The sequence below is a fragment of the Gossypium hirsutum genome, chromosome A13 (assembly GCF_007990345.1).
Source record: "Gossypium hirsutum isolate 1008001.06 chromosome A13, Gossypium_hirsutum_v2.1, whole genome shotgun sequence".
NCBI lineage: Eukaryota > Viridiplantae > Streptophyta > Magnoliopsida > Malvales > Malvaceae > Gossypium > Gossypium hirsutum.
Window position 1 is genome coordinate 99760684 of NC_053436.1, and position 12890 is coordinate 99773573.

The following is a 12890-nucleotide window of genomic DNA, read 5'->3' on the forward strand; positions in this document are numbered from 1 at the left end:
CATCTAAGTAATCACCTTTGATCAAAATATCACAGAGTTTAACATCCTCACTAAAGGTTCACTCAATTCACTCGAGGTGTTTAAGGACATCAAATAAAGCACTCATTAGTCAAATATGAAAAGTTATTACCATAGGCTTGCATGAAAATCAAATCTCCACCACTATATATTGAGATGATACATCAATCAAAAAGGTCTTTAAAGGGTTGTAACGTGGCTTTGGTTAGGGGGTATGGTCACAAGCTGAAAGAAAAGGTTAGAATCGATATTGAATTGAAGAAATCACCTAACTAGAAAAATAACTAATTATCAGTTGAATACAAGTGAGTCTCTTCTCAGAATATAGAATTAACACTCAAGCCCAAAAATGACGAATTACTACTAATATGTATGTAAGTATTTTTTTAACTATAAGTCAAATAACATAGAGCTTAATTGTTGTAATGAAGAATAAAACATAGCTAAGCAATTAGTTCAAATCAAATCTTGACAAAAATAAAGATCAAATTATGGGATTTCAACAATAATGGGTTATGAGTTAATATTGAGAGTAAACCAATTGATGGTTTGTTAGGCTCAAAGGGATTTACTAAGGGTTAATTATGAAGGTAGGCTTCGGTAGAGTGAGTAGGTTAAACCTAAGTGCCTTTATCATCTCGACATATCAAATCAAATGGTGTGGTCTTGACATGCATAATCAAGCAAGTTCTAGAATAACAAATCAATACTGACGCACTCATAATAAAAGTAAGCATGAAAGAAATAAAATATGCTCTAAAGGCTCAAGATCTCACAAAAATTATGGCTTTTTGATGTTTAAACTTGTGAATTTCAACTCAAGATAATATCTAAAATTAGGGAAACAACCTAATTTTTTTTATTCTAAAAAATCAACTTATCATGCTTGATTCGCTAATGTCTTAAACTTTAAACGATCGCATAAATGCCTATGTTTTAATTCAAGACATATCAATAAAAATCATAACTTAATTAAAATTCATTCTAATAGTGATATGAGTGATTCATGTGAGAATAAGACAAAATTCAAGGATTTCTGATAATAATATAAAAGACCCCCCACACTTAATATGCACATTGCCCTCAATGTACACAGGTAGATATATTGAAAAATATAGATATATAATCATAAGATAGGGAGAGAAGTGAAACTTCCTCAATGATGAATGAACTCCTTGAATTGGAGTTATGGAGAATAATCGGCAAATGTAATGATGAGGAGGAGGATGCTCTGGTGGTGGTAGAGGTTCATTAGTCCATAAGTCCTGCGCCAAAAGAATATTATATCTGGTAGTAACTATGGTCGTAGTCGAGCAGGACATGGCAGTCGTGGAGAACCTTTGCTAGTAGAGTTTTTAGTTCCTATTTGATGATGAGCTTTAGAGCTTTATATGATTGTAATAAAATCAAGAACTCTTTAGGAAATATGAGGAAGCATAATTACTCGTAACGAAATAGCCGAAACTAAAAATTATTCAATAAAAATTATAAAAACTAAAATTAAACTAAAATTAAAGGGAAATGAAATAAAAAGTACTTAAAGAAGATAAATAAAGATAAAAGTGGAAATAAAAAAAAAATAAAAATTTTTTAAACATCGTCATCGCCGGATGGTTCGCAAGGTGGTGGCGGCGATAAGATGTGAATGTGCTGACAAATATGATAAAAAGTAGCATCAATGTGATCAAATTGCTGAAAACACTGCTGCTCAAATCGAGTAAGGCACTCAAATATGTCAGAGTATGAAGACGCCGCATGAATTGGACGACGTATGGGTGGTGGGTATGGGCGTGTCGCACGCTGGTGCTAAATTCTTAGTTTAAACCACGATTTCTCGACACGGGCGTGGCGCACGCTCGTGTTGTTTTGACAGACCCACCCACGGTTATGTCGCACGGCCTGGTGACTTGTTGCATCCCGTGTTTAAGGAAAATTTTGCCCTGTTTTCACACAAACGAATCGCACAGCAGTGTCTCCTCTCGTGGTGTGGGCACGGCCAAAGGCACGCCCGTGTGCCCTGTCGTGTAGATTAGAGAACTTATGTTTCAATGACTCAGTTAGTGATTAGATGTTAAAACTAAAATTTTTAAAGAAGTTAACATCGTTAGGGCTCGGGTTGCCTCCCGAGAAGCGCTTATTTATAGTCTAAGCTCGATTTACTTTTCTGGTGCATGGTTATGGTGGTGCGAGGAGTTTACACTCCTTATCCCAGCTATCAATTTTATCAACATAAGGTTTAATACGAGTGTTGTTTACCTTAAAAGTGCCATATTTGGGATGAATTACCTCAACTGTACCATATGGGAAAAGATTGAGTACCGTAAGAGGGATTGCTTCATTAGGTTCAGAAGTGGCAATGCAAGGGTCTGCTGTATCTAGTAGTACTTTGTCTCCAACCTTAAGTTGATTTTGTGTGACATTGAGCTCGTCATGGCTTGGTTTTGGTTTATCGTGTATCCTCGATTTATGTGTCCGCCATTCATCTAGTTTCTCGATTTGTAGCCTTCGTTCTTCATAGATAGGTCCTTTATTGTTACTTGAACATAGCTCATGTAGGTTCTTCGAACTTATTTCCTGCAAAGTAGGTTGCACTACATGTTCAGTTTTAGTAGAATGATTTATATGACCATCTTCAATCTTTGATGTGTTACTCGTATTACAAGCTTGAAGGGTGATTGTTTCGTCTCCCACACGAAGTGTGAGTTCACCTGTGCCAACATCAATAATTGTTTTAGCGGTTGGTAAAAAGGGCCTCCCTAAAATTAAAGGAACGTTACTATCCTCCTCTATGTCTAGAACAACAAAATCAACTGGGAATATAAATTTGTCAACTTTAACGAGTACATCTTCAATAATCCCCCTAGGAAATCTGATTGTTTTATCGGCTAATTGAATACTTATCCTAGTTTGTCTGGGTTTCCCAAGACCTAGTTGCTTAAACATTTTGTAAGGCATAACATTAATACTAGCCCCTAAATCAGCCAAAGTATTATTAACATCTAGGCTACCAATTAGACAGGGAATTGTAAAACTCCCTGGATCTTTTAATTTGTTGGCCAACTTATTCTGTAGTATGGTTGAGCAAACTGCATTTAGCTCTACATGCGATGCCTCATCCAACTTCCGCTTATTTGTTAAAAGCTCATTTAGGACTTTGACTGCGTTTGGCATCTGTGAAAGAGCTTTAATAAATAGTAAGTTAATATGTAACTTCTTTAATAATTTAAGGAATTTACTGAATTGTTCGTCTGTGCGGTCTTTCCTTGTCGCATTGGGGCATGGTACACGAGGTTTGTACTCTTTACTTACCGGTTTCTGGTCATTGTGGTCCACCTCACCTTTACCTTTATTTACCATAGTTTTTTTATCTCGATTCTGGTTCAGGTGCAACTAACCCTTCCTCATCTTGAATGGTACTTGCATTGAGTTGCTCCCTTGGGTTAGGTTTAGTGTTAGTCGGCAGGCTACCTTGTGGTCATTCAGATATCAATTTAGTGAGCTGACCTATCTGAGTTTTGTGCCCTTGGATCGACGCTTGTTGATTTTTAAGTGCTGTCTCGGTATTCTAAAAATGAGTTTTTGACACTGAGATGAATTTTGTTAGCATCTCCTCAAGGTTCAGCTTTTTCTCTTGTTGGTAGGGTGGTTGTTGGAAGCCTAGAGGTGGTGGTCTTTGATTCCCTTAGCCTCCCCATGAGAAATTTGGGTGGTTCCTCCAACCTGCTTTGTAAGTATTACTATAAGGATTATTTTGAGATCGAGGATTATTACCCATGTAATTTAACTGCTCGTTCTCCATGTTGTAGCCATAGGGTGGGTATTCTGAATTGCTTGATCCACCTCCACTTGCTTCACACTGTATTACTGGGTGAACATGTGAAGAACCAAGAAAACCGTCAATTTTTCTATTCAAAAGTTCTACCTAATTAGAGAGTGTGGTGACAAAGTCAATGTTAAAAACGCCGGCTGTTTTCGTTGGATTTGTCCTAATGACTTGCCACTGATAATTACTCAGTGACATATCTTCTATAAATTCGTAAGCATCCTCAGGTGTCTTATTATTGATAGTTCCTCCAGCAACTGCGTCGATCATCTGTTGAGTCGAAGGATTTAGGCCATTGTGAAATGTTTGAACCTGTAGCCAGAGTGGTAACCCATGGTAAGGGCACCATCTAAACAGATCCTTGTATCTCTCTCATGCATCGTAGAGTGTTTCTAAATCCATCTACACAAAAGAGGAGATATCATTATGTAATTTGGCAGTTTTAGCCGATGAAAAATATTTTAATAAAAACTTTTCGGTCATTTGTTCCCAAGTTGTGATTGAGCCTCGTGGTAATGAGTTCAACCATTTTTTAGCCTTATTCCTCAACGAAAAAGGAAAAAACCGAAGGCAAATGGCATCATCAGAAATGCCATTGATTTTAAAAGTGTCGTAAAACTCTAAGAAATTTGCCAGGTGAACGTTGGGATCCTCGTCCTGCAAACCATCAAACTGAATAAACTATTGGATCATTTGAATGGTGTTAGATTTCAGTTCAAAATTATTTGCAGCAACGGCAGGCCTAACTATGCTCGATTTAGTTCCTGTTAAAGAAGGTTTAGCATAATCATACATAGTTCATAGAGCAGGATTCTGATTAGCAGCAATTGCAGGAGGAAGTGAATTTTCTTGGTTTTAAGCCATCTCCTCGGTTGTGGTTGAAGTATCGTCCTCTTGCTTTTCCTCTGTGTATCGTAAGCTTTGCCTTATTTCTCTTCGATTTCTACGAACTGTGCGATCAATCTCACTATCAAACAGTAATGGTCTCGACGGGTTTCTTCTAGTCATACACTATAAGAACCTGCCAAGAACGAACAAAAGAAAAATTAGAAAAGAAAATAAAAATTGCAAATAAAGTAGAATGACTAAAGTAATAAAAATCAAGTGTTCCTAATATCCTAGCTCTCCGAAAACGGCGCCAAAAACTTGGTACGTAATATCTGCGACAGGTTTTAAAAATTTATAATTAATCGTTCTTGAAACTAACTATTATCACGATGAAGGCAAGTGTACCTATCGAACAATAGTATAGCTTTAGCAAGATCGGATTATCGAACCCAAAGGAACCAAGAGTACTAGTAATTACTTTCTTTTTATTATCTAGCCTAAAAATTAAGGGATTTGTTTATCTAAACTACTCAACTAAACTAAGGGTGCACAGAGGGAAAATTGGGAAAAAGCTTCTGGGAAAACTCGATTGATTAAAACAATACCCAAGGAAAAATCCACCTAGACTTCACTTGTTCTTTGACTCTGAATCAGACGATTTATTCATTTGACTTGATCCGTAGAAATCCTTAAGTTATATTATTATCTCTCTCGAGCCTAATAACATCTAACCCTAAGTTGATTAATTGAAATCTCTTTCTAATTAACGTCCTAGTGTTGCATTAACTCGATCTATGGATCCCCTTATTAGGTTTCACCCTAATCTGGCAAAATCTTGTCACCCTATCTCTAGGCGTGCAATCAACTCCGCTTAATTATGACAAATTTACTCTTAGACAAGGTCTATTCCTCCTCTGAATAAGAGCATTAACTTGAATCAATATCCTGGAATATTAAAACAAGAATTAAGAACACATAATTAAGAACAAGTCAAATATTTATCATACAATTCAGATAATAATAACAAAATCTGTCTTAGATTTCATTCCCCTTAGGTATTTAAGGGGTTTAGCTCATACTTATGAAATAAAACATCTCAAAAGAATAAAGACAACAAAACATAAAGAAAACCCAAAACCCTTGAATGGAAATTGAAGGGAAATCTTCAGTTTTGACGATGAATCCGGCTTTTGAGATGGATCAATCGGCTTCCTTTGAGTAATTCCTTGCCTCCTACTCTGTGTCTCTGTTCTAAGTTCCTCCTCCGGTGTTTAAATAGGCTTTAGAATGCCTAAGAGCCCTCAAAAGTGGCATTTTCTGAATAGGGCTATGCTTGGGCACGGCAGGGACACGCCCGTGTGTGATTACTCTAGCCCGTGGTCAAGGCTGTTGCATAGGCACGGGCGTGTAGTCTACCCATGTAAGTCGTGCTTCAATCCTGCCAAATGAACACGGCTGTGTGAGGAAGTCCAGGCCGTGTTGATTTCCCATGTGGGTCTATTTTCTCTGTTTTCGGCCCGTTTCGCTCTCTTTTTACTCTCCTATGCTCACCTAAGTATAAAACATGAAATTAAAGTATTAGGAGCATCGAATTCATCAAATCCAGGGAGAACCATCCATAAATGTGCTAAGCATGGGATAAAAATATGTGTAAATTATGGTTTATCAGTACAACCTTCTTTGCAAGAATCACGTGCAAAGAGCATACATGAGCCATGTTTAAGTAACAACAAAAGACCCATCTATAAAGAGCGAAGGCTACAAATCGAGGAACTAGATGAATAGCGGATACAGAAATCGAGAACACAAGATAAACCAGAACCACACCATGACAGACTCAATGTTTCACCAAATCAACTTAAGGTTGGAGACAAGGTACTATTAGATGCAGCAAACCCAATGGAGCAATCCCTTTTATGGTACTCAACATTTTCCCATACGGTGCAGTTGATGTAACTCATTCCAAATTTGGCACGTTTAAGGTAAATCGTACTCGTCTAAAACCTTATTCTGATAAAATTGATAGAATGAATGAGGAGTGTAAACTCCTCACACCACTATGACCACACAACAGAGAGGTAAGTCGAGCTTAGACTCTAAATAAGCGCTTCTCGAGAGGCAACCCGAGCACTAACGGTGTTAACTTCTTTAAATTTCAATTTTTAACATCTAAATCACTAACTGAGTCCTTGAACACAGGTTTTCTAAAATCCACACAGCCAGGAACACAGGCGTGCCTCAGGTCGTGCGCATACCTCGGGCGGCGACACGATCGTGCGATAGGGCCGTGTGGAAACAAAGTAAATTTTTTCCCAAAAAACAGGATTCGATACATTACCACGATCGTACGATATGGCCGTGGGCAAGCCTGTCAAATTAACACGGGCGTGAGACACGCACATGTTTCTGAGCTGTGGTGGAAACTGAGAAATTAACACGGGCGTGCGAAACGCCCGTGCCCACCATCCGTGGTCGAGACTGTCAAAATAACACGGGCGTACTCATTTATACATGGGCGTGGGAGAAGTGAACGAAGCTGGTCACTGTCGTGCGACACGGTCGTGTGCACCAATACGCCCAACGAACACGGGTATGGGCCGAATTTTAGACGCTCCCAAATTTTAAAATCACAAAACAGACAGGCTGAAATATGGGGACACGGGCGTGCCCCACAGTCGTGTGCCCCAATATCTATATAAACCCCTCACTATTCATCATCCCCTTCCCCCAAAACCCCTAATCCTAGCTGCCGAAATCTTCCCCCTCCACCGACCGACCATCCCTAGCTCTCCTCTCTTCTTTCATTTTCCCCCTTTCTTTTCCCTCTCTCCTCTTCTTCCCTTGCACGAACCGCACGACCTCATCGCCCACGCCTGTGCATTCCACCACCGTTCTACTCCAGTCCACCCTAACCACCATCGGTTCTCTTTTCCTATTTTATCCTTCACATATTTTTTCCTTTTTATTTTTATTTCATTTTGTTTTAGTTATTTTATTTAGTAAATTACTTTCGTAATCATTATTATTATTCTTCATCATTATATTTGTTCTTGTTGAAATGGTCATTCTTAGTTTTTATTATTATGCCAATTTTAGTTTCTAGCTATTTCTTGTTACCTTTACTCTTTGTTTTCATCATATTTTACTATGCTAAGTATTAACAATATGTTCCTATAAAGTTCCTATTAGTTTTTAGTTTTTGCCATAATTAGTGTTAGGGTATATCCTTTCGACTCTTGACTGACTATTCAGGACTATTTTCGACTTCTGTTATTTTCAGGTACAACATGACGAACACAAGAGGCAAGAAGACTGCTGTCCCCGCCTCGAAGAAGCGCAAAGGAGCAGCATCTTTCTCGAGTCCCACCTCTGAAACCTGGCACCCATTCCTCAAATTTCCACCGGGACCACAAAAGGAACTATTCCAGATACTACGGGCCCGACTCCTAGGTGTGGGTCGTTGCATTGATTGGACCGCCCTAGAGCAGATCCAACTCGCTGATGCGGTTCGGGCTCTCCTAATGACTGACCCATGGGGAATCTTTTTCGATATCGTCGAGCCGACGTACCTTAAACTCACGCTAGAACTCTGTTCGACTTTCCACCTTCAAACCGTTATGACATAGTTCGATGATCCCGAAACGGTCCAGTTCTGTCTTAGTGGTTTAGTTCGCTAGTTGAGCATGCCTGAATTTGATGTCGCATTAGGACTCTATACGAAAGAGTGCATGGACGATAACGACCCCGACACTCTCCATTGCCACATCCACTACTCTCCTTCAAACTGCTAGAAGGCCTTAGTTCCTGCTTCGGCCACTTATGACCCCAACCGTTCCAAGGCATCGCTCTCGCCCCGTCACTAAAATACTTGCATGCCATCCTAGCCCATACACTGACAGGGCGGCGAGAGAGTACCGGCGTCGTCAACACTAACGACGCCTATTTTTTATGGAGCATGGCACATAGGCACGTGTTCGACCTCACCTATTTCATTGTCCTCACCGTTTGCCATCAGACGGAGTGGCATAGGAAGGGAATCATTTCCACTGACCCTTATGTGACTCGCCTGGCACGGTACTTCGGACTCCTCAACACGGCGGTGCAGGCATCCTCCTTCACCCTCATCGGTCAGATGTCACCATAAGGCATCTCGAGTATGCTCCATATGAGGATGATCGAGCGACGACGTGGATTTGATCCTCCTCAGTATCGCCTTGTCCAATCAGCCAAGCAGGAGGACCCAGAGGACATTACTGATGATGTCCCTTCATCTCACGAGGATCTACCCTCTCAGCCACCACCTATTTATCGTCAAGTTCATGCGGTGGCTTCACTCTCTGACATCTCTGAGCGTCTTAGTCGATTCGAGCAGCAATGTTTTCAGTGCTTTGATCACATTGATACAACCTTACATCAGATTTGTCAGCACTTTCACATCTCATTGCCACCCCCACCTCGCAATGAAGGTTTTTGAAGATTTTTATTTATTATCTTTATGTTTTTACTTTTATCTTTTTAAAACTACTTTTTATTTTATTTCTCTTTAATTTTATTTTTACTTCATCCTTAGGTTTTACAATTTATATTAAGCAATTTATGTTTTTGGCCATTTCTTTACAAGTAATCATGCTACTTTATATTTCTTAAAGAGTTATTGATTCTATCACAGTTATAAAGAGCTTCAAAGCTCACTATTACTTAGGAATATGCAACCCCACTAGAAAAGGTCCTCCACAACTACCATGCCCTGCTCGACCACGACCATAGCTACCACTAATTATAATATTCTTTTGGCACAGCACTTGTGGAACCCAACCTCTACCACCACCGGAGTATCCTCCTCCACTTTTCAAAACTCCAATTTAAGGATTCCATTTAACATTCAGGAAGTTTCACTTCTCTCCCTCTCTCTTTTGATATTATCTTTATAATAGTATTATACATCCTTGTACATTGAGGGCAATGTACATCTTAAGTGTGGGGGGTTATCTATATCATTATCAGAAAAATCCCTGAATTTATTATTTTTTTATATATCTTGAATTAAAACATAGGCATTTATGCATTGATTGTTTAAACTTTAAGTAATTAGAGAATCAAGCATGATAAGTTGATTTTTGCGAATTAAAATTTTTTTTAGTTGTTTCCCCAAGTTTAGGTATTATCTTGAAGTTGAAATTCACAGGTTTAACATCAAAAAGCCATAATTTTTGTGAGATCTTGAGCCTTTAGGGCATATATTATTTCTTTCAAGCTCACTTTTATTATTGCTATGAGTGCGTAAACATTGATTTGTTATTCTAGAACTTGCATCGATTATGCATGTCAAGACCACACCATTTGATTTGATATGTCGAGATGATAAAGGCACTTAGGTTTAACCCACTCACTCCATAAAAGCCTACCTTCATAATTAACCCTTAGTGAACCCCCTTGAGCCTAACAAGCCATTCATTGATTTACCCTCAATATTAACCCATGACCCATTATTGTTGAAATCCCCTCAATTAATTTGATCCCTATTTTTGTCGAGATTTGATTTGAATAAATTGCTTAGCTATGTTTTATTTTTTTATATAGTTATCAAAGTTATAAATATTTGATTCGTTCTTAAAAAAAAATTATGTGATGCTTGGATTAAAACGATATTATCCATGAAGAAAAGCTCAATTCTAGGATCTTCTAAATTAGGAATGTAATTTGTCAGCTTTAGTATTTTTCTAGTTAGGTAATTTTTCAACTCAATCTCAATTCTGACCTTCTCTTTCAGCTTGTGACCACACCCCCTAACCAAAGTCACGTTACAACCTTCTAAAGACCTTTTGATTGATATATCATCTCAATATATAGTGGTGGAGATTTGATTTTCACGCAAGCCTATGGTAATAACTTTTCATATTGACTAATGAGTGCTAAATTTGTTGTCCTTAAACACCTTGAGTGATTTGAGTGAATCTTTAGTGAGGGTGTTGAATTATGTGATATTTTGAATCAAATGTGATTACTTAGATGAGGGGAGACATCTATGTTTTTTGTGATAAAATGCTCAACTTGGAATGCTTGAATCTTTGATGTTCTTCTAGTTGAATTCTCAATGTATAATTACTTATGGATTATTTTGAGATATTATTGATAGGAATTATAAGTTAAGAAAAATGAATTCTTAATTTTGAATTGAGGATTTTGCTTGAAGACAAGCAAACGCTTAAGTGTGGGGGTATTTGATAAGTCATAATTTATACATATTTTTATCCCATGCTTAGTACATTTTTCGATAAATTATCATTAGATTTATGGAATTTGATGCTCCTAATCCTCTGATTTCATGTTTTACAATTAGGAGAGCATAAGAGAGTAAAAAGAGCGAGAAATGGGCCAAAAACAGAGAAAATGGGTCAACGTGAGAAATTGACACGGCCTGGACTTCCCTACATAGGTAGACCACATGCTCGTGTATTTTTAGCAGACTCTAACATGGCTTGGATCTCCTCACACTGGTAGACTACAAGCCCATGGCTATTCAACAGACTCTAACACAGTTTGAAGCACTTGCACACAGGCGTATCCCTATCGAGCCCAAGTCTAATTCTATTCGGAAAAGGGCACCTTTGAGGGTTGGTAAGCATTCTAAAGCCTATATAAACACCCTAGAGGAGGCACTTAAAGGACACACGGAGTAGGAGGCAAGAAATTACTCGAACAAAGCCGATTGATCCATCTCAGAAGTCGGATTCTTCTTCAAGACTAAAGATCTCCTTTCAATTTCCTCCAGGAGTTTTTGGGTTTCTTTATGTTTTGTTATTATTATTCTTCTGAGATGTTTTCCTTTATAAATATGAATTAAATCCCCTAAATACCTAAGGGGAATGAAACCTAAGACGGATCTTGTTATTATTTTTTGAATTATATGATAAATACTTGATTTGTTCTTAATTGTGTGTTCTTAATTCTTCCTTTAATATTCCAGTATATTGATTCAAATATTGATGTGCTTATTCAGAGGAGCAAAAGTCCCTGTCTAAAAGTAGATCTAGCATAATTAAGCAGAGTTGATTGCACCCCTAGACATAGCGCGACATAAATCTACCGGATTAGGGTCAAACCTAATAAGGAAATTCATAGATCGAGTTAATGCAACACTAGGGGTTTTAATTAGAAAGAGATTTCAATTAATCAACCTAGGGTTAGACGTTGTTAGTATCGAGAGAGATAATAATATAAATCAGGGATTTCTACAGATCAAGTCAAATGAATAAATCGTCTAATTCAGAGTCAAATAACAAGTGAAGTCTAGGTGGGTTTTTACTTGGGTATTGTCTAAGTCAATCAGTTTTTCCCAAATTATTTCCCTAATTTACTTCCTGTGCAATCTTAGTTTAGTTAATTAGTTTAGATAAAAAAATCCCCTTATTTTTAGGCTAGATAATAAAAAGAAAGTTAATACTAGTACTTTTAGTTCTTGTGGGTTCAACATTCCGGTCTTGCTATAAACTATACTATTGATCGATAGGTGCGCTTGCCTTTATCGTGATAATAGTTAGTTTTCAAGTACGATCATAATAAATATAAAACTTATCACGATTGATGTTCATCACTCACCCATAGCTTTAAAATTGAATAAGATTTTAGTCACTTCGAACTTGTTCTTCATGAAGTACACCCAATATAACCTTGTACAATCATCAATAAATAACACAAAGTACCTACTTCCACTTAGCGAACTTGTTTTCATGGGTCCGCAAATGTCAGTATGTACTAAGTGTATCTTTTCACTAGCTCACCATGCTTTGTTCACAGGAAATGAAAGCCCCGTTTGCTTCCTAATCTGGCACACTTTGCATGCATCTTCATGATCAACCATACTTGATAAATTTTCAACCAATTTAATCTTGGACATTTGACTTAAGGATTTTAGTCAATGTATCCTATTCCCTTGTGCCATAATTTTGTTTCATCTAGCAAACTAGTATAATCTACAAAAGTTTCCAAGTTCCAATTAATGGTCGTGTAGCCACACACAGTTGCATAACACAGCCTTGTGGCATGTTAAATTTGGGTGCAGGTTTGTCCATACGGTCGCAGTGAGTTGCACGGCTGTGTGACCTATGTTTTCAATTTTTACCTGAATTTTGGTAAAAGTTTCAGTTTAATCTAGAATTGTTCTCAGTTTTTTTTAAAGATTTGTATGCTTGATTGAGGTCCAGATATAATCGAATAATAT

General features: G+C 37.8%; 1 non-coding gene across 1 annotated transcript; it reads left to right on the forward strand.

The window, feature by feature from the left end:
- The first annotated feature begins 4169 nt into the window (after positions 1-4169).
- LOC121212895 (small nucleolar RNA R71) lies at positions 4170-4275 on the forward strand. Its single transcript, XR_005908269.1, has one exon. It is a non-coding gene; the product is annotated as a small nucleolar RNA R71 (small nucleolar RNA).
- The last annotated feature ends 8615 nt before the right edge of the window (positions 4276-12890 follow it).